A 12365-nucleotide genomic window follows, 5' to 3' on the forward strand; every position below is an offset into this window, starting at 1 on the left:
TCTAGAAGATATACGACATTAGCGGAGTCACAGTTAAAGTTACCTTTTATATTTACGTAGTAGTCTGAAGCCGTGCTGGTGGCGCGCTGTGTAGTGGTCATGTGTGGGCATACTTTACATCGGGGTTTATTGCAGGGCATGCAGCCAGTAGTTGCCAGTCGGTTGATACGAGAGTTAGTAAGAAAGTCACCTAAATTCTTATTACGCCGGTTGACAACGCGTGGTGGTTCGGGGAATATGCTTTTTAAGCGGTCACTTTCCATTAGCATATTGTGATGTTTTTTTAGCACGGTTGACACTCTTGGAGCGGAGGATGAGTGGGTTAAAACTAAGTTAGTTTGCGGGTTCCCGTTCGGGGCTTTTTTCTTACAGATTTCGTTACGCTCTAATTGGTTGGCTCGCACAATAGCGTCGTCGATAACTTTTTCCGGGTATTTTTTATTCAGGAGGGCGGTCTTGAGTTCTCGACAGTTTGAGTCAAAGTCGGCTTGGTTTGAGCAAATTCTCCTAAATAGGTGGGCTTGGCTGTAAGGTATTGCTGTCTTGCAGTGTCTGACATGGCTACTTCGGAAGTGCAAATACTGCCGCGTGTCTGTCGGTTTTCTTTCTTGACACCCAAACTTTCTCGACACCCAAAATTTAAAGCCAATGTACATAAAAGGTTTATTGATGACATATTCATGATCTGGCAACACGGTGAGGCGGAGCTCCTCACCTTCATTGAGGCATTTAACCTAGCCCATCCTAGTATTTCCCTTGCTCATTCCTATTCGGAACACAGTGTAAACTTTCTGGACGTCACCGTTACTACCTTCCAAGGTCGGCTTCAAACTAAACTGTATAGAAAACCGACAGACACGCGGCAGTATTTGCACTTCCGAAGTCGCCATGTCAGACACTGCAAGACAGCAATACCTTACAGCCAAGCCCACCGATTTAGGAGAATTTGCTCATACCAAGCCGACTTTGACTCAAACTGTCCAGAACTCAAGACCGCCCTCCTGAATAAAAATTACCTGGAAAAAGTTATCGACGACGCTATTGTGCGAGCCAACCAATTAGACCGTAACGAAATCTGTAAGAAAAAAGCCCCAAACGGGAACCCGCAAACTAACTTAGTTTTAACCCACTCATCCTCTGCTCCAAGAGTGTCAACCGTGCTAAAAAAACATCACAATATGCAAATGCAAAGTGACCGCTTAAAAGCATATTCCTCGAACCACCACGCGTTGTCTACCGGCGTAATAAGAATTTAGGTGACTTTCTTACTTACTCTCGTATCAACCGACCGGCAACTACAGGCTGCATGCCTTGCAATAAACCCCGAGATAAAGTATGCCCACACATGACCACTACACAGCGCGCCACCAGCACGGCTTCAGACTACTACGTAAATATAAAAGGTAACTTTAACTGTGACTCCGCTAATGTCGTATATCTTCTAGAGTGCACTGTTTGTAGGCAACGATATATCGGCCAAACTGAAACGCCCTTGCAAATACGGTTCAATAATCACCGCTCTCATGCAAAAAGCTGCCCTTATTTGCCCCTGTCAAGACATGTGAACAGTCCCGGGCAAGCATTTGAACATCTTAAAGCAACGATTTTAGAATCCGCCTTCAAAACGCACCACGACCGCGAGGTTCCGGAATCTTATCTCATTTATAAGTTTGGGTTAGCCACGCTTGGAATTAATGAAAGTTACGGAAAACTAACGTGCTTATCCCTCGAATAAAATTAGCGGCTTCATAAACTATGTTCATTATTCCTACCCTCGAGTTTGCCATCAGAATTCGCAGAAGCTCTCCTAATGCAGCAGCTTTATTAGCCTAATGCGGCTCAACAATGACATTTGTCCTGGGGAGGGAGGCCTCGTTCCCACCATCACTTAAGAATGTTTAACTCTTTGTGATCTATTCAAGTTTAACCTTTTGTGACCCTACCTATTTCCTGTTCAATTGCTAGCTTCTGTGAAATGCTGTTTTGTGCCCCCTATCTATTCTCTTGACCCGCGGGGGGCACACCCATCTTCGCTTCCCCCGAACCAGTCTCAGCAGTCACTGAATAACTCAGTGTATACTCTTCCCTTTCTTTTCAAACCGCGGTTGTCCAGTTTTCCCCATTGTCTGAACTTGCAGCCCGCGCGGCATACGTTGACCCGTCATGGTGCAACCTTGAATGCTGCATTGTTAACACGACCCCTTTTTCTCTCTCTCGCTCCGACCCCCCCCCCCTTTTTATTTTTCTTGTTTGTTTGCTGTTGTTGTAACATAGGCGTAGTCTGACTGTATGCACACTCCCCAATTTCCGAAACATTTTCCGCTCTTTCTCACAGTTTTATGCAAACCTATATAAGAAATGTGTTCAAAATGTTTGCGACAGCAAACTCATGTAACTTTACACTGATGATGGCAAGTCCCGTTGCTGCTACGTAAGTAAACATTGTTTGTTATTGTTCTTGCTGTGTATCCGACTCTTTACTTATACTATATATATATATATATATATATATATATATATATATATATATATATATATATATATATATATATATATATATCTATATATATATATATATCTTCATATATATATATATATATTTATTGCAATCGAACTTCGATGAAGGCGTATACCACGATTTTTGCACAGTTTCAACAAAGAGGCTTGCAGTTGTCAGGGGGCAAACCATCGCCTGGCTGGAGCAACGTATGACGGGGTAGTTCCCCAGGAGAGAAAGGGAATGAGATGGAGAAAATGGGAATCTAGGAGCAGCATTGGTTTGGAAGTGTACAGGAGGATATATTGAGGGTGCATATTTTTAACTTTGCAGATGGTAAGAAGAAAGTGAGATTTGGTTGATTCATGGAAGGATAGGGGGAGATGGTTTTTGTTGCCATGCAAGTGGCCCAAAGCATGGCGCTTGGAAACGCCGGCAACGAAACAGGTCTTAGGGGAAGTCGTTATTAGAAGTTTTCTGGAAGCTGTAGGTGAAAAAGTAGCTGCTAGCTAGGTCAAGACAAAAGAAAAGATAAAACACAACAGAAATTGCACTTGTTCCAAACAGTAACATTCTTGGAGAGAACCTTGCGTGGTGCACAGAAAGAAAAAAAAGAATGGGGAATACATTTCCAGAGCAATTGCTGAATGGGTGGCTTTGCTTACAAAACTGGAAGCCAAACAAGGAAACCTTAAGAAATTAGGTCATCACATTCCGAGTTGGAGGAGTCTGCCCATATGGGTAGAATAAATGTTACCGCAAGTCAATGCCGAATGCTGTATTCCAGAAGAATTTCGGAAGGATTCTGGGTTGCCTCGTCAAGTGTTGATTCCCAACTGGTTCCAGGGAGTTGAATGTGTGAACTAAATAAGATAATCTGTATTTCCTGTCCCTAGGATACTTAAAGTTTGACTGAATAATATGCAACCTAAGGTCATCAAAGTTGTGTCCTGCTTGGTTGTAATACTGCGCGACAGCTATTGAGGCTGAGTTAGGCTTATCTACCCGGTGAATGTTTAGGCGTTCGCTGATAGGTTCACTCCTTTATCCTACATACTGTTTGCGACATATTGATCATTGTAACATATACAGGGTATTGTATGAAGTGCACATATACCTGGAATTGTTCTTCTGAACGTACTTGCTGCTGGTGCTTTTTGCAATGCCACGTGTCTGCAGGTGCCTGCCAGTCTTGCATTGGGACGGAGAGAGGTGGCTATGACTGGTTGTTAGGAAGGCCCTGATTTAGCACGCACTAAAATATTTTTTCGTTTCCTGATTCTCCGGTAGGTAAGCCTTGCCGTTTCCGGGAAGGTGGTTTAACGTCGGTCATTACTGGTTAAAATGAGGTAGTATGTGTGCAGGATGTTTTTCTACCGAGGGCGTTTGAGGATTCAGTTTTTAGGGCAGGTTGCCTCGCTCTTTCCTTTTGTCGCAGATTCTTGAGCAACACGTCACGTTTAAGATTGGTTGGTTCCAGTTTATAAGGGTGGACTGGAGTTCTAGTAGGAGATTTTATATAGTCACTGTCATCACTGCATACTCTTCTAAGTCTTGTTGTTTGTAATATAAAGATCCCTACTTTGCAGTGTTTGGAGTGATGACTTTAATATTCAAGATACTGCTGCCCATCAGTTGGTTTTCTTACCGATGTATATAATGACGAAATTTTACCATTCTCTAGAATGACGAAAGTATCGAGAAAGTTAACTTCTTTTTCAGAATTCTGACGTGAGTTTTTAGGAGTGGGATGCGAATAATTGAGGTGAGATTTACACGTTTCTGGCTTCCGGTCGTTTTGGCTGCAGCAATTTGTCTTCTGTTGTTTCCAAGTGCCGTGCTTTGGGCCGCGTGGTGTGGCAACAAATGCTCTCATCGTCCCCTCCGAAGAATATACCAAACCTCACTTTACTCTTATCATCTGCACAGTTAAAATATGCACCCTTGCTTCCTCCCCAATATATCCCTTCTCACACTCTCAAACCTATACTGCTGCTACACTCCCATTCCCTCTCGCTCATTCCCATTCTCTCCTGGGGAACTACCCTATATACGCATGGCACCCAGGCGAGGGTGTCGCGGACAGTGACGGGGAAAAGAGCCAAGCAGCCGATGGCCCGATTCCTGGGTCGGAACAGAGGTCACTGCCACGAGCGCGAGGAGTGAGTTATGCCCGGGCCCTCGTGCCCGTAAGAGCCGCCTCTTTATTATCATCAACATATTCCCGCCGCCGGCAAGATGCGATTGTCGAGCAGGAGGAAGCATTTATTGTGTGGCTCACAACCACATTACATGCGTCCACGTAGTTTATACGAGACTGGTGGTCCGAAGAAGCATATTACGTTCAGGGAGAAAGAACATGGCAATAACAGTGTAACCGACAAACGGAAGAAAAGAACTTCCAGAGCTGGAAGACAGGCGAACATCTCGCAGCGGACCCAGAGTTCACCAACACAGCTGTTGATGCCCAGGCATAGGAAGCCGAGCACACAATTCTTCAGAATGCTAGGTATGATCATGTTGACTTACGAGTCGTCCGACATCTAGACGGCGATGGCGTTTCACGCGCTCGATGACGGGATGCAGTTTAACTGGGATGCCACAGGCACCAAAAACATCCCCCAACATGCTGGATATACGTTCGCTGGACCACGTTTCAATAGACATAGTCGAGCTCCCGTTGTAGCTGTTTCAATGTGGTCACCTCAGGAAGGCTCATGTCACGAAAGAGTTCCACCGAGACTGACAACACACAGTTCCTCGGAACAGTTCGGGTGGGCTTGAAACCGCCGCCGCGTTATAAAAAGTGCTGGGATCAGCAGGAGCACACCGGTAACCTTCATATCAGTCAGCCATTTCACTCGGTCGCTCCAGCTTGCTGCTGCAAGCTTCCCTGACGACTTTTGACTCTTTTTGCGCCATCCTCATTTCACATCCTGGAGTGGCTGACGCCGCCCCGCAAGATCCGGACTACGGCTCTTAGTCGTAGACGGCGAGAGGGAGACGCTCGGTGTCTCTCTGTTACCGCTGCTACCGCTGTTGCCACCGGGACATTAGAGAATTCGCCTTTCAGGGGCAGCTGTCTTTGATTGGCGCGCGGCGCATTGTGCCCTTGTTAGGTACGCGTGTAGGTTGCGCAGAGCGCCATGGCTTTAAGCTGGTCACAGGTGACCACTCGCCGCCGTGAGTTACCGGGATCGGAAATGGGGAGCTACGCCCATTGTGGCGGCTTGCCTCACGAAGTCAAGGCGGGTGCGTAGCTCCTCCAAATGCAGATGGCAGCAAAGCCGGGCGACCGCGTGGCTCCGCCACGAGAACGAGCGGCGAACCGCTATTGCGGACAACACATCGTAAATCATCTGGACCCCAGAGAATCTCTAGTCTTACAAACGTAGGCGTCTGCACCACCTCAATCCGATTCGGCTAGTCGCTCAATATTCAAGGTTTGATGGCACCAGAATGTCGCGAAAAAACACGGAGAAAAGAGCCAAGCACCCAATCACCCGATTCTTGGTGCAGAACGCGAGCCACTGCCACAAGCGCGAGGAGCGAAGTATTCCCCTGCCCTTGAGCGCGTGCGAGCCGTCTCTTTATCATCTTTATCATCATCAACAGATGTTTTTCACTCACTAAGCCAGGTTTCTTTGCTGAAATTGTAGCAACAATTGTGGTCTACACCTTGTTCGAAGTTTACTTTTATTGAGGTTTTTACAATCTTCTTACCGCTTGCCGATATATATATATATATATATATATATATATATATATATATATATATATTTACATACATATATATCTTGTAACGAGAAGACGAGGAAGTGGACAGTGCAGCCTAGTGCGATGGGCATCTTACACCGACGAAGACGAAGACGGTTGGCGTGGGATTATCGCTCGTGCTGTGATGGCCGAACTGTAAATAGCTTGCATCTCTTTCTGTAAATAGATCGCTTCAGCATCGACCATGGTTCATGTCATCCGTCCTACCGCCCCGTAACATGTTTTGGTGGAGGTTGCGGTTCTGATCCCCTTCGTAGACCTCCAGCTACGCCCGCCTCGGTTTCTGAAGCGACCACCTCAAGGATCAAGGATCGCGTCGGTCCGCCCCTGCCCCGGTGAGCCATTGGCCTGCGCATTCCCCAGCCCGGTGTCCCCTGCCCGTGATTCGACGAGACCAGCCGACCTGACTAGCCGCGACCAGACCAGAAGCCGACGACATTCCCCTGCCCAGTTCTCCAGCGCGATTCCGAGAGCTTGAGGTTCCTTCGTGGCGTCGGCGGCCTCGCTGTTCTGGGGCCCATCTTCATGAACCAATCAGCGTGTGCAGTGGCTTCAAGGACTTCACTGCTTATATTCATTTTATCTTCACCGCACGGGTTCATTGACTGTGCCCTCGACCGGGACGGTTGTTTTGGATGGCGGGGGGATATGTAACGAGAAGACGACGAAGTGGACAGTGCAGCCTAGTGCGATGGGCATCTTACACCGACGAAGACGAAGATGGTTGGCGTGGGATTATCGCTCGTGCTGTGATGGCGGAATTGTAAATAGCTTGCATCTTTTCTGTAAATAGATCGCTTGTTGAAAATAATACAGAAATAACAGTTGGCAGTCAAGAAAACCTCGGAAAGCAAAGGGGAGGATGTGGTAGGTCATTGAAAAAAATAAGGAATTTGGAAAATAGAAAGTGGAGAAAAAATGCCCCCCAGGTGGGATCCGAACCCACGACCTCCAGAATATCGGTCTTGTGTGATAACCCCTACGCTAACGGCGGGGCTGCTCCCCTACCACATTCTGGGGTATTTATGTTTAGGTATTTTTGTTTCCTATGCTTAGGGGTGGTGGCCAGCGCCACTCGGACGACTCGTGGTGAAGGGGACCTTCTTTTTAACCGCTGGACCATTACTCGAGTGTGTACGACATGTCGAGTGTGGTAGGCCAGCGTTGAACCCTTTTAAGCTTCCGATGGCACGAAGACTGCCAGAACAGAGGCCCTCTTAATCCATGAAGCGAATCAGAAATGTGAAATGAGGGGCTCTGTAAATTAAGACTGAAAATAAGGGTTGGAAGTAAGGAAAACCTGAAAAGCAAAGGGGAGGTTTTGGTTGGTCATAGAAACAGATGAACAATTTTTGAGTCATGGAGAAAGCAGTGAAAAAATGCCCGCCGGGTGGGATCCAAACCACGACCTCCAGAATACCGTTCTGGTGCGATAACCACTACGCTGCCGGTGGGGCTGTTTCCCAAACACCTTGTTGGGTATTTGTGTTAGGTATTTTTTTTTTCCTGTACTGGGGGTGTAAGAGGGTTCAGCGCTGGCCGACCACACTCGACATGTCATAGACACTCGAGTCAGGCCCGGGGGTTAAAAAGAAGGTCCCTTCACCCCGAGTAGTCAGAGTGGCGCTGGTCACCACCCCGCAGTACAGGTAACAAAAAATACCTAACATAATTACCCCAGAAGGTGGTGGGGGAAAAGCCCCGCCGGTAGCGTAGTGGTTATCGCACCAGACCGGTATTCTGGAGGTCGTGGGTTCGGATCCCACCCGGCGGCAATTTTTTCACTACTTTCTTTCTGACTCAAAAATTCTTCATCTGTTTATGACCCTCCAAACTCCCCTTTGCTTTCCGAGTATTTCTTGACTGCCAACCCTTATTTTTAGTATTAAGTTACTGAGCCCCTCATCTCCTATTTCTGATTCGCTACATGTATAGCGAGGGTCTCTGTTCTGGCAGACTTGGTGCCACATGAAGCTTATGAGGCTTCGCTGCTGGTTCACCACTCTCGATATCTACTAGACACTCGAGTCACGGCCCGGGAAATAAAAAGAAGGTCCCCTTCACCCCAAGTAGTCCGAGTGGCGCTGGCTACCACCCTCCAGAACCGGAAACAAAATACCTAACATAAATACCCAAGAAGGGGGTGGAGAAACAGCCCCGCCGGTCGCGTAGTGATTATTGCACCAGACCGGTATTCTGGAGGTCATGGGTTCGGATCCCAACCGGCGGGCATTTTTTTCACCACTGTCTATCTGACTAAGAAAATTCGTCATCTGTTTTTATGACCCACCACAACCTCCCCTTTGCTTTCCGCGGTTTTCTGACATCTAACCCTTATTTTCAGTCTTAATTTACTGAGCCCCTCATCTCCCATTTCTGATTTGCTACATGCATAGCGACGGCTTCTGTTATGGCAGTCTTGGTGCCACCGGAATCTTAAGAGGGTTCAACGCTGGTCGAGCACTCTCGACATGTCGTAGACACTCGAGGCATGGCCCGGAGGTTAAAAAGAAGGTCCCCTTCACGCCGACTAGTCCGAGGCGCGCTGGCTGCCACCCCCATGTACAGGAAACAAAAAATACCTCACATAAATACCCAAGAAGGAGGTGGGGGAACAGTCCCGCGGGTAGCGTAGTGGTTATCGCACCACACCGGTATTCTGGATCTCGTGGGTTCGGATTCACCCGGTGGGAATGTTTTCACCACTTTCTTTGTGACTCAAAAAATTCTTCATTTGTTTCTATGACCCACCAAACCCTACCCTTTGCTTTCCGAGGTTCTCTTGACTGTCAACCCTAATTTTCTGTCTTATTTTACTGAGCCCTTCATTTCCCATTTCTGATTAGCTATATATATATATATATATATATATATATATATATATATATATATATATATATAAATATATATATGTATATATATATAGTAATATATATATATTATGTATATATATATATATATATATATATATATATATATATATATATATATATATTTAGCGAATAACAATGGGAAATGAGGGTCTCAATGAAAATCAGACAGAAATAAAAATTGGCAGTAAAGAAGACCTCGGAAAGCAAATGGGAGGATGTAGAAGTTCAAGATAAAGAATTTGGAAAATAAGAAAGTGGAGAAAACATGCCCACCAGGTGGGTTCCAAACACATGACCTCCAGAATACCGGCCTGGTGCGATAACCACTACGCTACCAGCGGGGCTACTTTTGCCTCCACTTTCTGGGGTATTTATGTCAATGTAATTTTTTTCCTGTGCTTCGGGGTGGTAGCCAGCGCTACTCCGACTACTCGGAGTGAAGGGGACCTTCTTTTAACCCCCCGGCCCGTGACTCCAGCGTCTACGACATGTCGAGAGTGGTCGACCAGCACGGTCGAGTCACAACATGGTTATTGAAAAGAAAGTCCCCTCCACCCCGAGTAGTCGGAGTAGCGCTGGCTACCACCCCGAAGCACAGGAAAAAAATTACATTGACATAAATACCCCAGAAAGTGGAGGGTAAAGTAGCCCCGCCGGTAGCGTAGTGGTTATCGCACCAGACCAGTATTCTGGAGGTCGTGGGTTCGGATCCCACATGGCGGGCATGTTTTCTCCACTTTCTTATTTTCAAAATCCTTTATCTTGAGCAACTACATCCTCCCCTTTGCTTTCCGAGGTCTTCTTGACTGCCAATTTATATTTCTGTCTTATTTACAACGAGACCCTCATTTCTAATTCTGATTCGCTGCGTGCATAGCGAGGGCCTCTGTTCTGGCAGTCTTGGTGCCATAGAGAGCTTAGGAGGGTTCAACGCTGGTCGACCACTCTCCACATGTCGTAGACGCTCGAGTCACGGCCCGGGGATTAAAAAGAAGGTCCCCTTCACCCCAAGTAGTCGGAGTGGCACTGGCTACAACCCCGAAGCACAGGGAAAAAAATAAACTGACATAAATACCCCAGAAAGTGGAGGGTAAAGGAGCCCCGCCGGTAGCGTAGTGGTTATCGCACCACCAAACCGGTATTCTCGAGTTGGCGGGTTAGGATCTCACCTTGCGGGCATGTTTTCGCCACTTTCCTATTTTCCAAAGTCTTACCTTGAGCTACTACATCCTCCCCTTTCCTTTCCGAGGTCTTCTTGAATGCCAATTTTTATTTCTGTCTTATATATATATATATATCTATATGTATATATATTTATATGTATATATAAACATAAATACACACACACACACACACACACACACACATATATATATATATATATATATATATATATATATATATATATCTCACAGTGAAGTAGACTGTGACGGAATGGGAGATTAGCCACAAGAAATGGTGCTGTGGATAGTGGGGGACAAGGAAGAGGAAGTTGCCAATAAAGGTGTTGGTTGGACCGATGGCATATCTCCTGCGTTTCATGTGTAGGCGGCCGCTGAGGTGGTTCGGCCGAGCCGACGTTTATTCAGGTTGCGCTCGCCGCGCCTTGGTCACAATGAGGCGAGTAGACACTGGGTGCGCCGTTCCAGACCTGTTGCCGAGGGCTGAGTCCTCCGTGCGAGCTGGCCAATCTGCTATATGCACATATATATACATACATATATATGCACATATATACGCTACACATATCTATGTGTTCATGTTTTCAGAATATATATAAATACACACGCACATAAATATATATATACACACACACACACACACATATATATATATATATATATATATTGTAGCGTTGATTATGGACGCGATTGATGTAATAGTGACAGGCAACCATGCAAGGACAATTCCCCGTTGGGGATATTCGGCTTGGTGCACGCCCGACGACGAGGAGGCAGAAGCATCTCTTGGGCACGGGCCGATCGAGTATCGCGTCGGACATAGCTTGCTGAGCACGAAGAACCTCGGCTTCTCCGCAGCTCTAACTGCTCGTTAGTGGTCCAATAAACCACGCTTCAATATATATATATATATATATATATATATATATATATATATATATATATATAAGATAAACGGTTAGGCTAGTAAATCTTAAATAGTAAGAAGGGGCGCAATGGAAACATAACAAGTTTACTTCAAAAACATAACTTTATATCGCATTTCCGACGGCGACCGTCCTTTATCTAGAGTAAAATGTTACAGAATGGAAGTGCTTTATATAGAGTTGAAGCACTTGAGGTTCCGGGGGCGGTGACATACGTTGAAGATTTCAAGCGAGAAGCGAGAGAGAAAAGAGTATTGAAACATGAAAGAAAAAAGCCAGCAATAAGAAAGCACAAACTAGAAAAGCATAAATATGTGAGAGAGGGGACAGGAAAGGCAGCGGTGGGGACAGGCAAAATAAAACGAACCTAGAAGATACGACAAACAGAAGCTTAGGAGCGATGGGGGACATAATTGCCTGGTCCACAGGGATGGCGGACAGGGGCGACGAGTTGCACCTGCCCGCAGTTATCGCCGGCGAACAATATGCAACGGGTGTCGTAAGTGCGTCCAAGACTTCCGTTCGGGGAGCGCGTGTTTTTCGTCGGCCTTCAAAGACGCACCACCATTCACTTCCCCCCACCCTTCCTGGTCAGTTCGCGAAAGAAGTAATGTGACGCCGTGTCGGAGAAACCTGGGAAGACACAGGCCGTCCCCGGTCGCGCAGGCGAAAAGATAAGCTATCCGAAAGTCCGAATGAGAGTGATTATGTCTGAGTAAGGAGACATGAATCACATTTCATGCAGAGACAGCGAGATTACTAAATCAACGTGAGCTATAGGGGACACATGATTGCGTGGTTGACAGGGATGACGAGTTGTAAGCGCCCGCGGTCAGCACCCGCAAAAATTTATCAAGGGGTGTCCTACGTACGCGTGCTTGTGTTGTCTTCATCTTCCCTTTGTACCGTGCTTCGCGCTGTGTTGTTAAAGCGTGCTTTAAAGTATCCCTAGCGGGAGGAGGCGCGTGGTTTTGTCGGCTTCCGAAGATGATCCCCCATTCACCCCCTCCACGCCCTCTTCCTAGTTAACGTCGGCGCCAAAGCCGTGATGTGTCCACGTGTTCCAGAAACCTGGGAAGAAAGAAGGCGCCCCCAGATGCGACGGCGATAA

General features: G+C 46.5%; 1 non-coding gene across 1 annotated transcript; it reads left to right on the forward strand.

The window, feature by feature from the left end:
- The first annotated feature begins 9797 nt into the window (after positions 1–9797).
- Positions 9798–9870, forward strand: Trnat-agu (transfer RNA threonine (anticodon AGU)). Its single transcript has one exon. It is a non-coding gene; the product is annotated as a tRNA-Thr (tRNA).
- Positions 9871–12365: the final 2495 nt, after the last annotated feature.

The sequence above is a fragment of the Haemaphysalis longicornis genome, unplaced genomic scaffold, assembly GCF_048455015.1.
Source record: "Haemaphysalis longicornis isolate Haplotype H1 unplaced genomic scaffold, Haemaphysalis longicornis Haplotype H1 scaffold_5, whole genome shotgun sequence".
NCBI classification, from domain to species: domain Eukaryota; kingdom Metazoa; phylum Arthropoda; class Arachnida; order Ixodida; family Ixodidae; genus Haemaphysalis; species Haemaphysalis longicornis.